Source organism: Mastigoproctus giganteus, chromosome 2 (assembly GCF_048544385.1).
Source record: "Mastigoproctus giganteus isolate SK-2022 chromosome 2, ASM4854438v1, whole genome shotgun sequence".
Lineage (NCBI taxonomy): Eukaryota > Metazoa > Arthropoda > Arachnida > Uropygi > Thelyphonidae > Mastigoproctus > Mastigoproctus giganteus.
In genome coordinates, this window is record NC_143576.1 from 129,170,340 (window position 1) to 129,177,886 (window position 7,547).

Genomic DNA, 7,547 nt, shown 5'->3' on the forward strand with positions numbered 1-7,547 from the left:
GATGAAAAAACCCCAGTTACTGAGGAGAAAAACCTTGCTATATACGCCTGATACCGACTAACTCAGCCACAGAGTGAAAAAAGCCCATTAAAGTTCCTCGCGTCATTGATGGAATTCGAACCCGAGTCTTTTCCACCTGGTGTGGGGAGGACGGTGACGATACCACTGTGCTACGCGTGCAACTACAGTACAGTAGAGCTGAGTAGTGGCACTGTGGCAATAACTTACGATTATGCAAATAATGTAAGTTATTTGCATAATCATAACTAAGAGAGTTACGTGCTATACAGTGACATTTTTTTCCAATAAATGGCCAGCACAATCTTTATTGTATCTGCTGTCTAAATTTCTCTTCAGTACGAGCCTTAGAACTCGCTCCAGAGCCCTCTACATAGGGATACTTTAATTTTAACAACCCTGTATATGACAGTCAACTCGTCATCCAGTTCTTGGAATTTTTTTAAGTGTTTATATTGTCAGATCTAAAGAACTATAGAAAAATTCTCGTTTCTTTACAAAATCTCTAAGCATATGAAAACATGCACCATTGTTGCCCACATTCAAGGATTTTGTGGTTTAATCTACTGACTGTACTTAGTATAGAGTTTATTGCTTAATTTAAATTCATTCTATACATACACTGAGTGATCACGGAATTATGACCACCTACCTATACAATGTTGGGCCACCCCATTCGCATGGATAACAGCCACCATGTGCATAGGCATTGACTCCATTAGGGGTCTGAGTATGTCTGTGGGGATCTGCAGCCATGCTGGCTGCAAGCCTTTCAACAGTGTCAAATATATGATGGCTGCATGTCCATATGCCTCACGTCCCATTCAAAACATCCCACGTGTCATTTGGATTGAGGTCAAGCAAATTTGCAGGCCAATCAAGATGGTGATATCTTCACTACGTTCCTCGAACCACTTGTACACAGTGCATTATCACCTTGGAAGATCCCATTTTTGTCCACAAAAATATGCAACATGGTAGGATGCACGTGATCTCATGAGGACTACCAGTGAAACATTGATCGATACACAACAGGTGTCTTAGTTCTTGTCAGCAAGATATGCCCCACATTAACCACCACCTGTCTGAATAGTAGGCATCATGCACGATGGGTCCTTGAACTCATGTTGCGTGCACCATACAAAAGCGTCCGTTGGTAGTTTGCACTATGCATTTGAACTCGTCTGACCAGCACACTCATTTCCAGCCCTAAAATGTGTTGTTGACACCAGAGCATTAGCTGATGACAATGATTAGTGGAGAGAGGTCTCTTGGGTCATTTGCTGTGGAACCTCATATGTTTGAGTGGAGAGCATCATTTGGGATATTTTTCTTGCATTCCCCATATTGTATTGTGATGTCATCACAGTGACCAGCTTGGAGCCCATACATATTGAGCCCTTCGGTCACCACTAACATCCACCTTGCATAATCCTTTACAGTTCTGTTGGATGGAGGTAGCAGATTTAAGTGAGTTTGACAAAGGGCAAATGTGGTGACCTGTTCGATACCATTCTTTGCACACCCTAACCAGATGCAAATTAACACTGCTCTGGAATTCAAAGCTATTAGTTTTTTGGCTTTTTGTACTGCAAGCTATGCAGCATAGTCCATTACAAATGGGGTAATCACTATGTGTGCACCCAATCCTTTATAATAGATTTGAACACAACAGTAGTTGCTTCACTAGCAGTGAACAACTATTGTTCCAATAATCCCAAGCAGATACACCAATGAACCAAAACATGACCAGCGAGTCGTTATGCAAATCGAAGTAACTGCAAGTGAACTACGGCGTATGCGCAGGTTGGGACATGGTATAAACACCTGATACTGAGCTGCATTAATCAGTGTTACTCTTGTTCTTCAGATGGGAAAGGCAGTGGACTTAAGCGAGTTTGACAGCCGTAGTTAGTACCTACCGAAAGTGGTCTACAGAGGGGAAACCCACGAACCGTCAGCGAGGTGTTGGACAACCACTGCTCATCGATGCTCGAGGTGAGCAAAGGCTCTGGCGGGTGGTACGTGACAGAAGTCTGACTGGGGTGCAACTCGCCGCTAATTGGAAAGCTGGTGATGGGAATAATGTGTCACAACACAGTACATCGAACCCTGCTGAAAATGGGGCTGCGGAGCTGCAGGCCAATCTGAGTTCCCATGCTAACCACGGTTCACCAGTTACAGCGCCTACAATGGGCACACGAGCATCGAAAGTGGACCTTGGGTGATTGGAAGAAAGTCGTCTGGTCCAATGAATCACATTTCCTGTTCCACCTGTGGACGGCCGGGTACGTGTGTGTCGTTTACCTGTGGAAGTGATGGCGCCTGGATGCAACATGGAACAAAAACAAGCCAGTGGCAGCGGTGTAATGCTTTGGGTGATGTTCTGCTGGGATGCCCTGGGTCCAGTCATCCATGTGCCGGGCACTCTGACGTCTACCACCTACCAAACAGGCAAATACGTATTGGGTATATGTAAGAGATTACGGGTGGCCTTAATATAAAAAAATACCTAAACATCATTGCTGACCAGGTACACCCTTTCATAGCAACAGTCTTTACTCTGTTGGTGCAGTCTTTCAGCAGGGTAATGTGCCAGATTGTTCAAGACTGATTCGCGGAACATGAGGAAGACTTCCAGATATCGCCCTGCCTCCAAATTCCCCAGACATCAATCCCATCGAGCATCTGTGGTTTGTGTTGGAACAGCAACTCCGATCTGCGGCATCTCAATCACGGACCTTACGGGATTTAAAGGATCTGCTGGTTACGTGTTGGTACCAGATACCACAAGACATTTATAAATCTTGTAGCGTCCATACTTCACCGGGTACGAGCTGTTTTAGCTGCACGTGGAGGACCAACATCATATTAGGTAGGTGGTCATAATATTTTGGCTCATCGGTGTACATTCACATGAGGAATTCTATAGAGAAGTGAAGCCAGAAGCTTATCAAACTGTAACGGAGTTAAATGACTAATAACTGAGAGCAAAGTGGAGGACAAATCGATATAACTGGATAGATCCAGTTATCAATTTAATACAACTGGATAGATCCCACGCACCCCAAGTGGGTGGGATCTATCCAGTTATATTAAAGGAAGTAAGCAGGCCCTTAGCCATGATTATGAGGGCATCCTTGGACTTGCACTCAGGGGAGGTCCCCACAGACTGAAGATTTCCAAATGTGACCCCAATTCACAAAGGAGAATCGGGTAACAAATAATTACAGACCTTGTTTTGGCTCATCAGTGTATATTCTTTTGTTTCAAAGTTACAAGGAGGAACACTCCATCCCCACTATTTTTGAAAATCACCTCATCTCTCCTCACACTAAAAAAAGCGTTAACTATGTGATTTTTGCTAAACTTACCTTTGTGAACCTCAATCTCTTGCTCAGAATCTTTATTATATTCACTTTCATAAATGTGATCCAATCATCCTGATCTTCAGAACCTTTTACTCAGTTCAGCCTCCTTCAGTTTTTGTTTTTCACCATCTTTTTCACAAATAACCTTTTAAAGTGTGTATTTGCTGTCAAATTCAGAATTTGAGAGAATGAAATTTCATCCTCTCTCTCTCTCTCTCGCTCTAGTTAATTAGCCATTAGCATCAGGTATACTAGTCTATGTTGAGGTTAAACTAAATTCAATACAATATTGCATAAAATATGTGGAAACAAAATGAAATGTTAGATATACTGGAATTAAACTATTTACTTTTATGCGAGCCCTCGTAGGTAATGCAATTGATAGAATCACTGTCCGCCCCACAGCTTTTGAGTGTGTTTAGTGTCAAATGGCACCAGGGGTTCCCCCATCTCCACGTAGCATACATTATGGGTGTGAAACAACATTGTCAATGCCAGAGGTTTAAAGGTGTATGGATTTTGTATGTGTAGTTTCATGTACCGTTGTTCCTCTGGTCATTTAGCCACTGGCTCCCTAATGGGACCCAATATTGCCCAGATCCGCCCTGTGGAGGCAGACCAGGTACAGCAGTATTATAGTTGTTTACTCTGGTAGGTCCTGCCACCTAATTTTCTGAGATTTCAGTAGCTAGGACCTAAAAGAAAATAAATATCTATAAATAGGGTTCAGCCAAAAGGAGTACAAGTTATGCGATTTTATGTTATTAAGTTTTTGGGTGTAGGGCTCAAGCAATTTAGAGATGATTCGGACACTTGTAAGTTATAGGGGGGAGTTGGTTTAGTGTTTAATGGCACATTGGCAACTAAGGCCATAATGCACCAAGTCAAAGGGGGGAGACTGAAGGCTGGGGGAAAGACAGATATATGGGGGTCCATAGAGAAGATTACCCCAAATCAGTGGAGCAGGCCAAGCCCCACCAGACGGAAAAGAGGCAGCGAAGAGGAAGGAGACCAGGGGTAACCTCCCCCTCCTGTCTGAGGAATGGAGGCAAAGGACCACACGAGGGAGCATGGCTAAGAAGGCCTAATGTCAGCGCAGCTGAGCTGTGCTGTTGGAGTGTCACACCTGGGATGAAGGTCCTGTCCTGTCTGTCAGTCTGATAAGTCAGATCTTGTGGTCACACTTAGGACTTTACATTGTGTGTCCCGTCCACTACGAGTTCAGAGCTTTCAGGTCTGGTCGTTAGGTGTGCAATTATCATTGGACTGTGTCACTAGTAGGGGTCTCTCCTGGGATTCTGTTCCAGTCTGGTAAGTCAAAGTTAGGGATGTACGTTCAGTGCAGTCTGACTTCGGAGTGGTTTCAGGGCTCCCGTCCATTTATTCACTGGGTCAGCAGGGTTGCATATTATCAGAGTGAAGTCATTCTTGGGACAAAGGTCCCGTCCAAATATTGATGGTAATCAGGTTGACCGTCCTGCTTGAATTTGGGCAATATGAATTAGTTAGGTGTACGTTGTCGTTCCAGTGGGTGGGATCTTCTTGTGAAGAGCTGACAGTATTGCGAGAAGGCCTTGTACTCTCTGTCTCTGTCCAACAAGTAGTTTTCCTGGTGTTTTGGATTGAAGTTAATTCTGGTAATCAGAATGCAGCGAAGGTCCTGATACAAAGAGCAGTTGTACATAGGCGACTCCAGCTCTCTGCGGTGGCAGAGGGTTTCAATAATTCCAAGACTTGAGAGCTTGGCTCTGATGGATCCGTGTCCTGTTAGCATGAAAGTTGTGTGCAGGCCGAAGGAGAACCATGAAGGAGACTTGGGATATACCTTGGTGATATGTGGAATAAATTTCCTAGTGATGTCTCCTTTAGTGGAGTTAGCCCACCTATCTTGCCAGGTCTGCTCTAAATGGAGGTTAAGGTGCTTCTTTTCAGTCTTCAAGTTGTTAGTAGGATCAATGGTATATTCCATGAAGGTGCAGGGAGCTGGTATCGAGAGCAAAAAAAGCAGTAAACAGAAAGAAGCTCGAAACTATTCAAAGATTTGTCCTCCTATTGCTATTTTTGCTCTCGGATGCCATCTCCCTGCACCATATGTAATCGGAGGTAGAAATACTGCTCTCTAGAACAGCGAGAGAGTGCAGCGGTTGAGGTCCCAAACTCACCCTGTAACTGGCGACCAAGGAAGTATAGTTCGTTAACTTTGTCTGCCATCCTTCCCACACCGAGTAGAAAAGACGTGAGTTCGAGCCCTGTTAATGATGTGAGGCATTCTTATGGGCTTTTTCACGAGGTGGCTGAGTTATTTGCATGTGGCACGCCATTTGCATGGCAGCCATATGCAAATGGCGTGCTTTTTTCTCCCAAGAACTCGGGTTTTTCGTCTAGCAAACAGAAAATAGAACAGAACACACGCTATTTACAGACAGTATATATGGAGCAATATGGCCTTAGTCGCTAATACTCCTTAAAAAAAGTAAATATATTTTCAATAACTAAGTAGTGACTTAATCACGAGTGAGTAGAACTCCCTCATATGTAAATTCACTTCATGATCCAAAAAGTTTTTAAAAAATCATGGCATTTCTCAAGGAAAATAACTAAACATTCACAAACTTCCAGTTCAAGCAGGCTGTAGTCGGACAGAAAGATTCCTTACCTTTCTTCTGGCCTATTTTGCTTATTCCTTTTAAAGGTTATGCCATTGTTTGAAAATACAGATTTAGTTGTTAAAAAAAAAAATGTGCCCCACATAATTTACTGTAATCGTTACTCCTTGGAGTATAATATCTGTAAATTTATGAGACTAACAGTTGTGAAATCTTGCACTCCTTTTCGAAGCTGATTTCCATGGCAGTTTAAATCAGAATTGTTCGTTTCAGAAGTACATTAGATAATCTTTCACTTCAGAAGTATACTGATGACGTTTTTAGGTTAAATTGGGGCTTAGTAAACAAACTTTCGTATTGGGGAGGAAAAAAAAAAATTGATTGGGCAAAATTTTAATTTAGAAATTATAAAATCTAAACAGTAATCTTTAGTCCAATTTTAACATTAAATTCAAAAATTTCAGCACAAATGTGACTGTAAAGGTCTGGACGAAAACTAACCTGACCCTAAAAATTAGCAAGGTAGCCCTGGTGCGTTTTAATGGAAAACTCAGAATATTTTCATTTTTGTTAGATCCTGAGCGTGTTTTTCATCACTCTAGGCTAATATATACTTTTCGAGGAGGCAAGCGCTTCACATTAACTTTTGTATATTGCGACCCTATCATAATGTTCAACTTTTCTGCAATACAAATAACAGGAAATGTGAGATTTCTATGAAAGCATTCTTTTGCCCCACAGGTCAGCTTTTTCCGGTTGTCCCAAATATCTGTACACAATGATCAATTTTTCCGTTTTGGGTGTTTATTCTTTTGCAGCTCGTTAATGCCAACTATAAAAATTTGAGGGACATCTGTTTCATTAGCTTCCACTTGATTTTTGCTTTTTTTATAGTTTGTCATAGTATAACGATATAATATTAAATGGGAAGTTTGTTTTTTTTTTTTGGCTGATGCAGCATACGCTTGCTTTCTTGCATCATTTGCCACTACTACTACTAATGTCAGAGAACAAGGAACTGCAAATTGCATTACTGTGTGACGAAAATAAACTGTAGTATTTTTTCTAGCTTTTACGTTTAATATAGTATCCAATCAAATTAATTGTTCATTTAGGAGATTGGTCGACAATTGCCCAGTCTCCTGGGCAAGGATTTTGTTTTATTTATTATTTTACTTATTTGTAATTTGTATTATATATATATATTCCAACTAAGAAATACTGTTCAAGGTTTATGCCTAAATGGATGTCGGATGAATTAATGAGACTCGTGGCAGAGAAGAAGATTGTATGGGATGCGTATAAAGTATCAGGTGACACAGAAGCCTATGGCAGGTATAAAGTAGTCTGTAATCAAGTCACAAAGGAGGTTAGGCAAGCGAAGGCAGATTACAAGACATCTTTGGCAAAGGGTGCAAAGAAAAACAGCAAAAGAGTTCTTTACTTATGTAAACTCTAGAAGGAAAGGGATGAATCAGATTGGACCACTTAACATAGATGGGTTGACTATTGATGATCATGCTCAGGTAGCTGATAAACTGAATGAGTATTT